This window comes from Lonchura striata, chromosome 4, assembly GCF_046129695.1.
Source record: "Lonchura striata isolate bLonStr1 chromosome 4, bLonStr1.mat, whole genome shotgun sequence".
Taxonomy (NCBI): domain Eukaryota; kingdom Metazoa; phylum Chordata; class Aves; order Passeriformes; family Estrildidae; genus Lonchura; species Lonchura striata.
Window position 1 is genome coordinate 41,848,859 of NC_134606.1, and position 8,498 is coordinate 41,857,356.

Sequence of the window (8,498 nt, forward strand, 5' to 3'; positions counted from 1 at the left end):
GCGCAGTGTAACCTGTAGTCCAGTGGAAGTGAAAAGCCCAAATACAGCATTACTGACACACTGCATCCTTGCTTATGACTTCTTCCCTGTTAAATCATGCTTCGAACTTAGAAAGCCATCTTACTACATCCCCAGAATAAGTGATCAGCTCTGAAAAAAAAGCCATTTTAGAATCAGCATTAGATCAAGCTTCACATATAAGATGTTTAAAAGATGTATAAAAGCACTCCTTTATATATGAGAGAAAAAAGTTTTCAAGTGCCTGATGACTATAGATAGTGATGGTTTTATAAAGGGAATACTAAATGTAAGCTAGTAATGCCCAGTAAGCTTTAGCCATAGAAACAAACCTATTCACTCAGAAAAGGGATTACAAGCCTGAAGTCTTGAAATGAAAAGAAGAGGGAGAAAATTGACTGAAAAACTGCTAATCGTCACAAATGCAACACAGTTTGGGGGTTCATTTATTCTTCCTAGGAAAAAGAAATAATTGGAATAGCAGATGCAGAGATGAAGTTATTGTTAGAGCAGCAAGTATGTGCTGAAATATGACGTTGATGTCTAATTCATGAGGTGGAATGGCAGAAATTGCTCTGAAAACCGGGTAAGAAACCTTACCTAAGCATAACGCAGTAACACCAGCCTGAATGGCTTTGATTAGCTTGACGAGCATCAGCAATTCGCGAATTCTTAGAAAGCCTCACAACGCACAAAGGCCGCCGGAGCAGCGCTCGTGGCTGGAGCCCTCGGCGGGCTCCAAGAGCGCTGCCAGCCCCGGACCGGTCCCGTTTCGCTCACGCCCATGTCTGGCTCGGGGCTCGGCGCGCACGGGAAAGCTCGGGGCGCTCACGGGAAAGGCTTGCCTTGCCCCCGCCCGCCGCCGGGGCTCAGCGCCGGTCCCGCCCGGCCGGAGGGACCCCGGCCCCGGCCGCGCCCCGCCGTGCGCCCGGCGCCCGTGCCAGCGCTGTCCAGGGTCCCCCCGCCCCTCCCGCGCCCCGGCGCCGCTCGCTGCCCGCCTCGCCCCTCGCCACTCACCATGGCGCGGGTGCCCGCGGCCGCAGCCCCGCCGAGGGGCTCAGGGCAGGCGCCGCCGCTCCCCGGCGCCGCCAAGGTGTATTTGGGGAGCGGGCGCGGCCGGCGGCCCCGGGCGGGAGGGGCCTCCCCGCGGGCCCAATCAGGGCGGCGGCGGGGCGGGGGCGGCGGCCGGGGGCGGCGCGATGGCTGTGCCGAGCCGCGCCGAGCCGCGCCGGAGCCGCGCCGGTCCTGTGCCAGTCGTGCCGGCCGCCGCCGGCGCGGAGCGGAGCGGCCCCTGCGCGGGGATGGCCGGAGGCGCGGGGCGCCGCGGGCTGCGAGCGGGGCGCGGGCTCCCTGCCGCCCCCCGCCGCTCCCCGCCGCTCCCCGCCGCCCCCCATTGCCCTCCGCCGCCCCCCATTGCCCTCCGCCGCCCCCCGCCCCGCCAGTGCCCGCTCGCCCTGCGGGCTTGGGCTTCGAGAGATGCCAGTCTGCGCAGCCGGGAGCTTCTGCCTGCGGCTCCGGCGAGTAGCGCCTGTGTCATGGGGGCAAGCCGCTGTGCTTACTGGCGTCTTTTCCACACCAGAATCCTTCCACATACCCTTCTGTTCGGAAACGTGTGCTGCCATGTTTGTTTTATTCGCATTTTCTCTACCACGGCTTATATTTACTTGTTGCGAATGATATTCCGTGCAATATGTGATGCTTACCTTTTTTACTATTGCCTTGGAGTGCTACTATTTAAGCTCATACCTAAGCAATGAAAGAAGGGAAACGCCTTTCCAGATAGGCACAGAAAAAAGAATCGTTTACACAACATCAGCATATCAGATGGCCAACTTCAATTTAGAGAACAAATTCATAAAACACTCCTTGAAGAGCGTTGCCCAGGTCTGAAATTGTGCTCTTCATTCTTGTATGCCACAAGAATGATAAGTCAACAAATTTTAAATCTTTACCAAGGCATTTTCATGATATTTTCACTGCATGGAACCAATGGATAGTTTTTGGAAGCCCAGGAGGATAATTGTGTTGGGCTTGGACAATTAACAGTGACTAAGTTCACAGTAGGAACAGTTGCCTTATAAAGTCACATGGAAGCAAACAGAAAATTTCACCAGGAAAAACAGCTGTCATAAGCTGAAGGATAAGTTTGGAGGAGCACCATACCTACACAGCAAGAGAAAAGGGGTATTATTTCTTGTCACTCACTGACTATTGCACCTTAATAAGATTGTGTGGAAGCAAGTGTCAAAATCAACTAAAATAAAAGTATCACATCTCCAAGTGGTTTTGAACAAACCAACTTTATGCAAGAGAGGTTATCAAACTTAAGGTGTGAATGTTTTGTTGCCTCCCTGACTGTCAGAACTGAAAGATGGTTTAATAAATATATCTGCTTCACACCATGCTTCCTGCCTGCCATGTTAAAAGAAATCTGTCAGCTAAAGAAGTGATTCATTCCTTCAGCCACCAGTTAGTCAACGGAAAATAATCTGCCAAAGCCCAATTTGTTGCCATTTCTGAAGTCATTGACAAGCAATATGAAACTTGAGTGATAAATAGCATAGGACATTGTGTACCTCATAAAACTACTGTATTAATAGATAATGCATTGATGCAGTGTCTTGCCTTCAAAAACAAAAATTAGTCTCAAGGCAAGGGCCTGCTAATGTTTGCCCTCATTTGCAAACTACTCTAACTGGCTTTTCAGTCTCACTTTTCTTGCCTCGGGGAACCAGACATTTCTGGAAAAAAAAAAAGTACAAACATCTCTGAGCAACTGATAGAAGTGAATTCCATTATCAGGTTTCTATACCAAAAGGAGTAAGAGCTTCTGTTGCAAAGAATTCCTATTCCAGGATGTGCCATGCAGATTTAGATATGATGATCACTGCAGTGTAAACCGGCTGTGACCAGAGTGACAAACGCTGGACAAGAACAGCGAATGTGGACATTTGGTGAGGAGCTGAATCATCAGCACACAAAGATCTCCCATAGTTCTTGGAAAGCCACTGTTCATCCCTGTCACTTGTTATGTGTGTACTAGCACCGAATAAACAAAGAACATGCTTAGGAATAGCATCTTTGCAATGTGTATTTGAAAGAAGCGAAGAGTATTTCAAATTATATTAATTGAAGTATTAATACAAGGCAGTATTCATTTTACTGTAGTCATTGGAAAGTTAGTTCTTCAAACAAAATTCAATGAAAAAAATTCCTTCCATAAGATTCATAAGATCCTACAAATAGCAAAAAAGATATCACATTTTATTTAAGGAACACTTATGTCACACTTAAAAATGGCATAATTTTCTTAATTTTCTTCCATAAAATAAAGTGTGGTTTTTTTGACCAATAAGATGGAAATATTGTATTATATGAAATAGTGCTAAGATATATGTATAATGAAATATAAAGGCATCATAATTCAGAGTATAATTAACACTCCTAAACTGCCATTTACTGACATCTGCTGTATTTAATTCAAGTTCTCAAATCAGATGTCTTCAAAGAAGCACCTCTCAAATGTATCATCTCCCCCATGGCAACTGAAATTTCTGAAAATACAGAAAGCTGCAGCCCAGAGCTGTGGTGCTGAGCAGCTCATGGCTCAGCCTGGATGGCTTCAGGCACCAGCACCGTGGGACTGGAGATGCTGGCAGATAACAGAATGGCAGAAAGATGAGGCTGGAAGTTACCTCTGGACTTGAACTAATCCAGCCCTGCTGCTCACAGCAGGGTGAAGTAGAACTCATTGTTCAGCATGGTGTTCAGCCAAATTTCTAGTGTCTTCAAGGACGAAGACTCCACAACATCTTTAAACATCACATTGCAGTGTTTGACAACCTTCACAGCAAAAAAAAAGGTTATTTTCCTATATTTAAAAGGAATTTCCTGTATTTCAATTTGTGAAATACACATCTTCCTGTCTTTACACAGGATGCCACTGGGAAGAGTCCAGCTCCCTATTCTTTTCTCTTTCATTAGATATTTATACCTGTGGATATGATCTCCAAGAGCCTCCCTTTCCTTAGTCTGAACAGTCACAGCTGTCTCCTCCTCTCCTTGTACATCAGATGCTGCTGTCCCTTAACCATTTTAGCAGCCCTTTGCTGCACTTGCTACAGTAAGTCCATGCCTCTCCCTCGTCCTGAGGAGCCCAGGCTTAGACCCAGAAATTCAGATTCTTCACCAGTGCTGAGTAGAGGGGAAGCATTACCTTCTGCCTCCTGCTGGCTGTGCTCTCCCTAATGCAGGCAATGTAATGTTTATGGCAGCCTAAAATGATTCCTATTTGCATTTACCACTGACACTAGAAATAGCACTGCTGCAAATGTGCGGTGCTCCAGGTAGAAGTCAGTTTGGCTGTAGTGCTCATTTGTGTTTTCGCTTGCGAGGTCAATCTGGTCAGTCAGAGTCCTCATGGATTCCCTGGCTCAGTTCACATCTAATTGGTGAATTACTGAACCAATAACAAAGGGATCATGTGGCTGTGCTGTGCATCTTTTTTCAAGGCATGGAAATGTTTGGCTTTGTAAATTTGATTTTTTTTTCATGCTTCTTGTTTGTAATTGCAATTTCTACCCCACTGTGTAATGATGCATTTTCAAGATTACCATGTAATGGCATTCGTTAAGAGTCTCCCATGAGAAACACATTACCTTTCCACTCCAGTGCAGAGGAGATGCGCACAATACATAAAGGGGACATGGCACTAGTAATCCATGGCACTAGTAATCAAATTGGGATTTACACAACAGGAAATGAGAATTAAGCTTGACAATGGATGAAAATTTCAAAAACTTCAAAAACACTGTATCATTTACTGTGCCTTTTTAAGAGCCTTTTAAGATCAATCTAGATGCCAAAAGGCGTAATGCCAGATGAAGAGTTAATTTAATCTTGTGCTATCTAAAAACATCTGAACTGAGATTAATTGTGGGGTTTTGATACCTCTGCTACCTGGTTAGTATTCTTTTATTGATACATCTGTTCTTGCCATAGGAAGCTGAAAACACTGTGGAAGACATATTACCACTGGTGTGTCTAAAGGCATCTTACCAAATTACATCAAATTCAGAAGAGGTTTCAGTGATTTTTCCACATCTAACTCAGTATGGCCCTTTCTGGACAATGTTAAATCCTCACCATTAGAAATCACTCTTACTTAAGGGTCATAAATTCCTTCTTTGGGAACATGTCTCATGCTGTTTGAAAATATATCAAAAGGGTACCAATAGTAGATGTTTTGCCTTCAGTCTTTTTCACTGAAAGACTCCCTTTTCAAGTACTACCTGTCATTTTCTCACAGTTATTCAGACACGATCAGTCAGATCTGAGTATTTATCAGGATTAATGTCTGCATTTTCAACAAAGAAAGTTTTGCAGTTTCAAGTCTGCCTTGAAGAAGAGTTTTTTCAATGAATTAATAAAAGCACAGGTTCCTTCTTCTTTCATGGACTTCATACACCTCCAAGCAAGCTGTCCTGGAACACAAACTTTTAGAGTATCAAAAGGATTTTTGTTTCTGTTGCAAGTTTTCTGGGTAAACTGCTGTTTCCTGGAGGGCAGATAAGATTTGCTATGTGTGTTCTAACAATCTGTCTGTATCTTGTGTACAGAAATACAATTTTGTGAAGTTCTCACGGTAAATTACCATGGAGGGTCACAGGAATGTTACAAAAGTTGTAACAGCAGTGAAAGATAAATAGGATTCTTGGTTTTCACTTTCATTGGAAGACAGAGGCAGTCAGACTTCCTGTGGAAACATCTTCCAGCTGGATTTGCTTTCTTGCCCAACATTCTTATTTTTAGTTGAAGGATGAGTGTAATGCTTGTTTGTACTGATCGAGTATTAATACCTCTTTTTAGGCAAGGAAGCAGTGATGTTTGGCCAGATGATAAAATTATTTCATTTATGAAGTCATATTTAGGAAACTATCAATTTTAAATACAAGTTCCATCTTGGGCAATTGAAAAAAATCTTTGCATCCTCCTCTAACTTAAATTGTTATGGCATCCTTCCTGTCCTCAGTGAGTTGTTATGAAATCTTTGTCATGTGTTTTACTAAACATTGACTATGCTTAAGATGTTTGATCCTGAATAACTTTTCGGATCCCTGCTGCAGGTGCATGACCTGGCAGCACCCTGACTTTGTCATGGATGAGCTCTGCAAATGGATTCTTTCCCACTGTGGCTTGATGTCCATTAAAGGAAGCCTAGGCAGGCAGGCAGGCTGGCAGCAGGAAAGCAGCTGCAGAGTGCTTCGAAAGGGAGCACGAAGCTCAGAGAATTAGGAGTGCAGGGAGCAAACACCATAAAGTGCATGTATGCTGCAACATATTTTAGCCTTTTTCACATTTTATAATCACATTAGGGAATTGACTCCTGTATGCATAAGAATTCAAATCTAGCAAATGTTTTAGTATTTCTTCATAAATAAGGTCAGTTTTGGGAAATGTTTGATTTATATACTGTAGTCCACTCCTGTGGACTGTCTCTGCTACTCTTCCTTCACAGTCTCTGAATATGATCTTAATTCAGCTGTTAAAATTATGTGAGAAATTGCCACACATTTTGCACAAATTGACAACACATTTGAGGCATTCAAATTATATGCTGTTTTAGCAATATTGAAAATAAGTTCAAGTATAATTCTTGTGCATAAAAGTAGTTCTCATTCAATATTTCAGTCCCTGATTTTTTAAATTAGATAAAGCTTTGTAATTATGTAATTATAAATATTACTGGTTTGCTTTTTGTTAAGAAGGTTCTGTTTGCATTAAGTATGATGAATTCCAGCCATTTTTTACTTGTTTGGATGCTGTGAGAAGACAAATATATGCTAACATCCTAGTTCCTATACATATTCTCTCTCAATTTTCTATAGAAATTATTGCTCACAAAAATATTCTTGAACAAGCTCAGGAAGTTCCTCTTTTAGATACTGTTATGCAGTATCTAAATGGGTCTACCCTTGATTTTGTGGGGAACTATTATGAGTAGTTAGAGGGATACTATTCTGGAAATCCTACTGTGTCAGAAGACGATGGAATACAGTACTGTATTTTCATCACTGGAAAAGCAAGAACACTTGCAAATAAAATTAGTTTGACCTCTGTTTTGCAAATGTTGTTTTGTACAGATAAATATTTCCCTTTTATTCTAACTACTTGCCATGTCAAATGCTTACTGATGGCAAACCAGTACTGTAGGTATGGGTTTCTTCTTTTCAGATTTTATTCCTGGATCAATTTGGTTTGCAACTTCTTAATATGGTCTGCACAGAGTTAAAATTTAATGGGCTACTTACAGAGCAAAGTCAGAATCTAGTTGCTACCAAATTCTGGAAATTTTGAATAGGATCATCATACTGCTAAAAACTGATTGAAGCTGGCTTTCTAATTCATCATAACAAATCCTGCAATACCTTCCCCCACCGCCCTATTAAACTGCGTTGTTTGATATTAGTAAATGTAAATAAATACCAAGCTACAGTGACCTCATTAATCTCAAGTTATCTAGTCAGACAAATCATTACAAGATAATGAGAAGCTAGCTCAAAATTCATAGGGAGAAAAAAAACCCTGTGTTTTTCTTGTTGGAACTTCATTTTGGTTTTGGGGTTTTGTTTGTTTGTTTGTTTGTTTGTATGTGGAGTTTTTCTGGGAAAAATATAAAAATAACAAAGAAGAACCTCTTTCTTACTGGACTTACAGGACTACACACATGCAAACAATTCTATTTTCTTCTCTGCAAGCACTCAAACAAATGGAGACTGCACTATTAAGGGGATTTCTATTTTTTTTTTTAATTCCTCCTGCCTGTCAGATCTTTCTTTTTTCGCCTTTTTATTTTCCTGCTCCTTACCCCCCATTCCTTTTTTACATTCTATGTTTTTGTTGTTGTTGTTGTTCCTTGTACTTCCCAGCAATAGTGAAGGGTACTGTCAGGTAGCTTTCCTCTTTTTTTTATTGCTTTTTCATTTCCTTCTGCCTTCCTGGTAAGGAAGAAGACATTTATTGTGGGGACATAGAAATGGACTGGCTTACAGAGAACTGACACAGGGACTACCCCTCCCACCTCTCTCCACAGCAGAAATAGAGCACTTCTTATTAAATAACACCAGGAAAAAGGTATTCCAATAATCTCTGTGAAGCCCAGTACATTGTGTCAGCTGAGCACTAGTGGTGTAAGAACAACCACATGTTAACTGGCTTAAGACTGACTATAGATGAAAGTGTACTATAACCTGAATTTGACATATTAAACATATTTTGCATTGATTTCCTGCAAAATAAAATGTTGATTTCTTACTGCCTCCCCCACAAATATATGGGTGTCTTTTCATCATTCTTAAACTTCCTACAGTAATTTTTGTCTACATCTTGGCAGAAACTTTCTATTTTATGTTAAATGAGAACATTTGTCATTATCCCTTCACCTCTCACTCGTATTCATAACAAAGAATTAGTTCCTTGCA

At 42.0% G+C, this 8,498-nt stretch overlaps 1 protein-coding gene across 2 annotated transcripts in view; it reads right to left on the reverse strand.

Moving 5' to 3' along the window:
- The window catches only part of GUCY1A1 (guanylate cyclase 1 soluble subunit alpha 1), a 34,645-nt gene extending 33,503 nt beyond the window's left edge, over positions 1 to 1,142 (reverse strand). Inside the window, exon 1 of one of the 2 annotated variants that reach the window (XM_021544763.2) lies at positions 1,036 to 1,142. The gene's annotated coding sequence lies outside the window, so the exon portion shown is untranslated. Of the gene's footprint in view, positions 1 to 618; positions 864 to 1,035 lie in introns of those variants that run through there. The other variant, XM_021544765.3, reaches the window with a different exon arrangement.
- Positions 1,143 to 8,498: the final 7,356 nt, after the last annotated feature.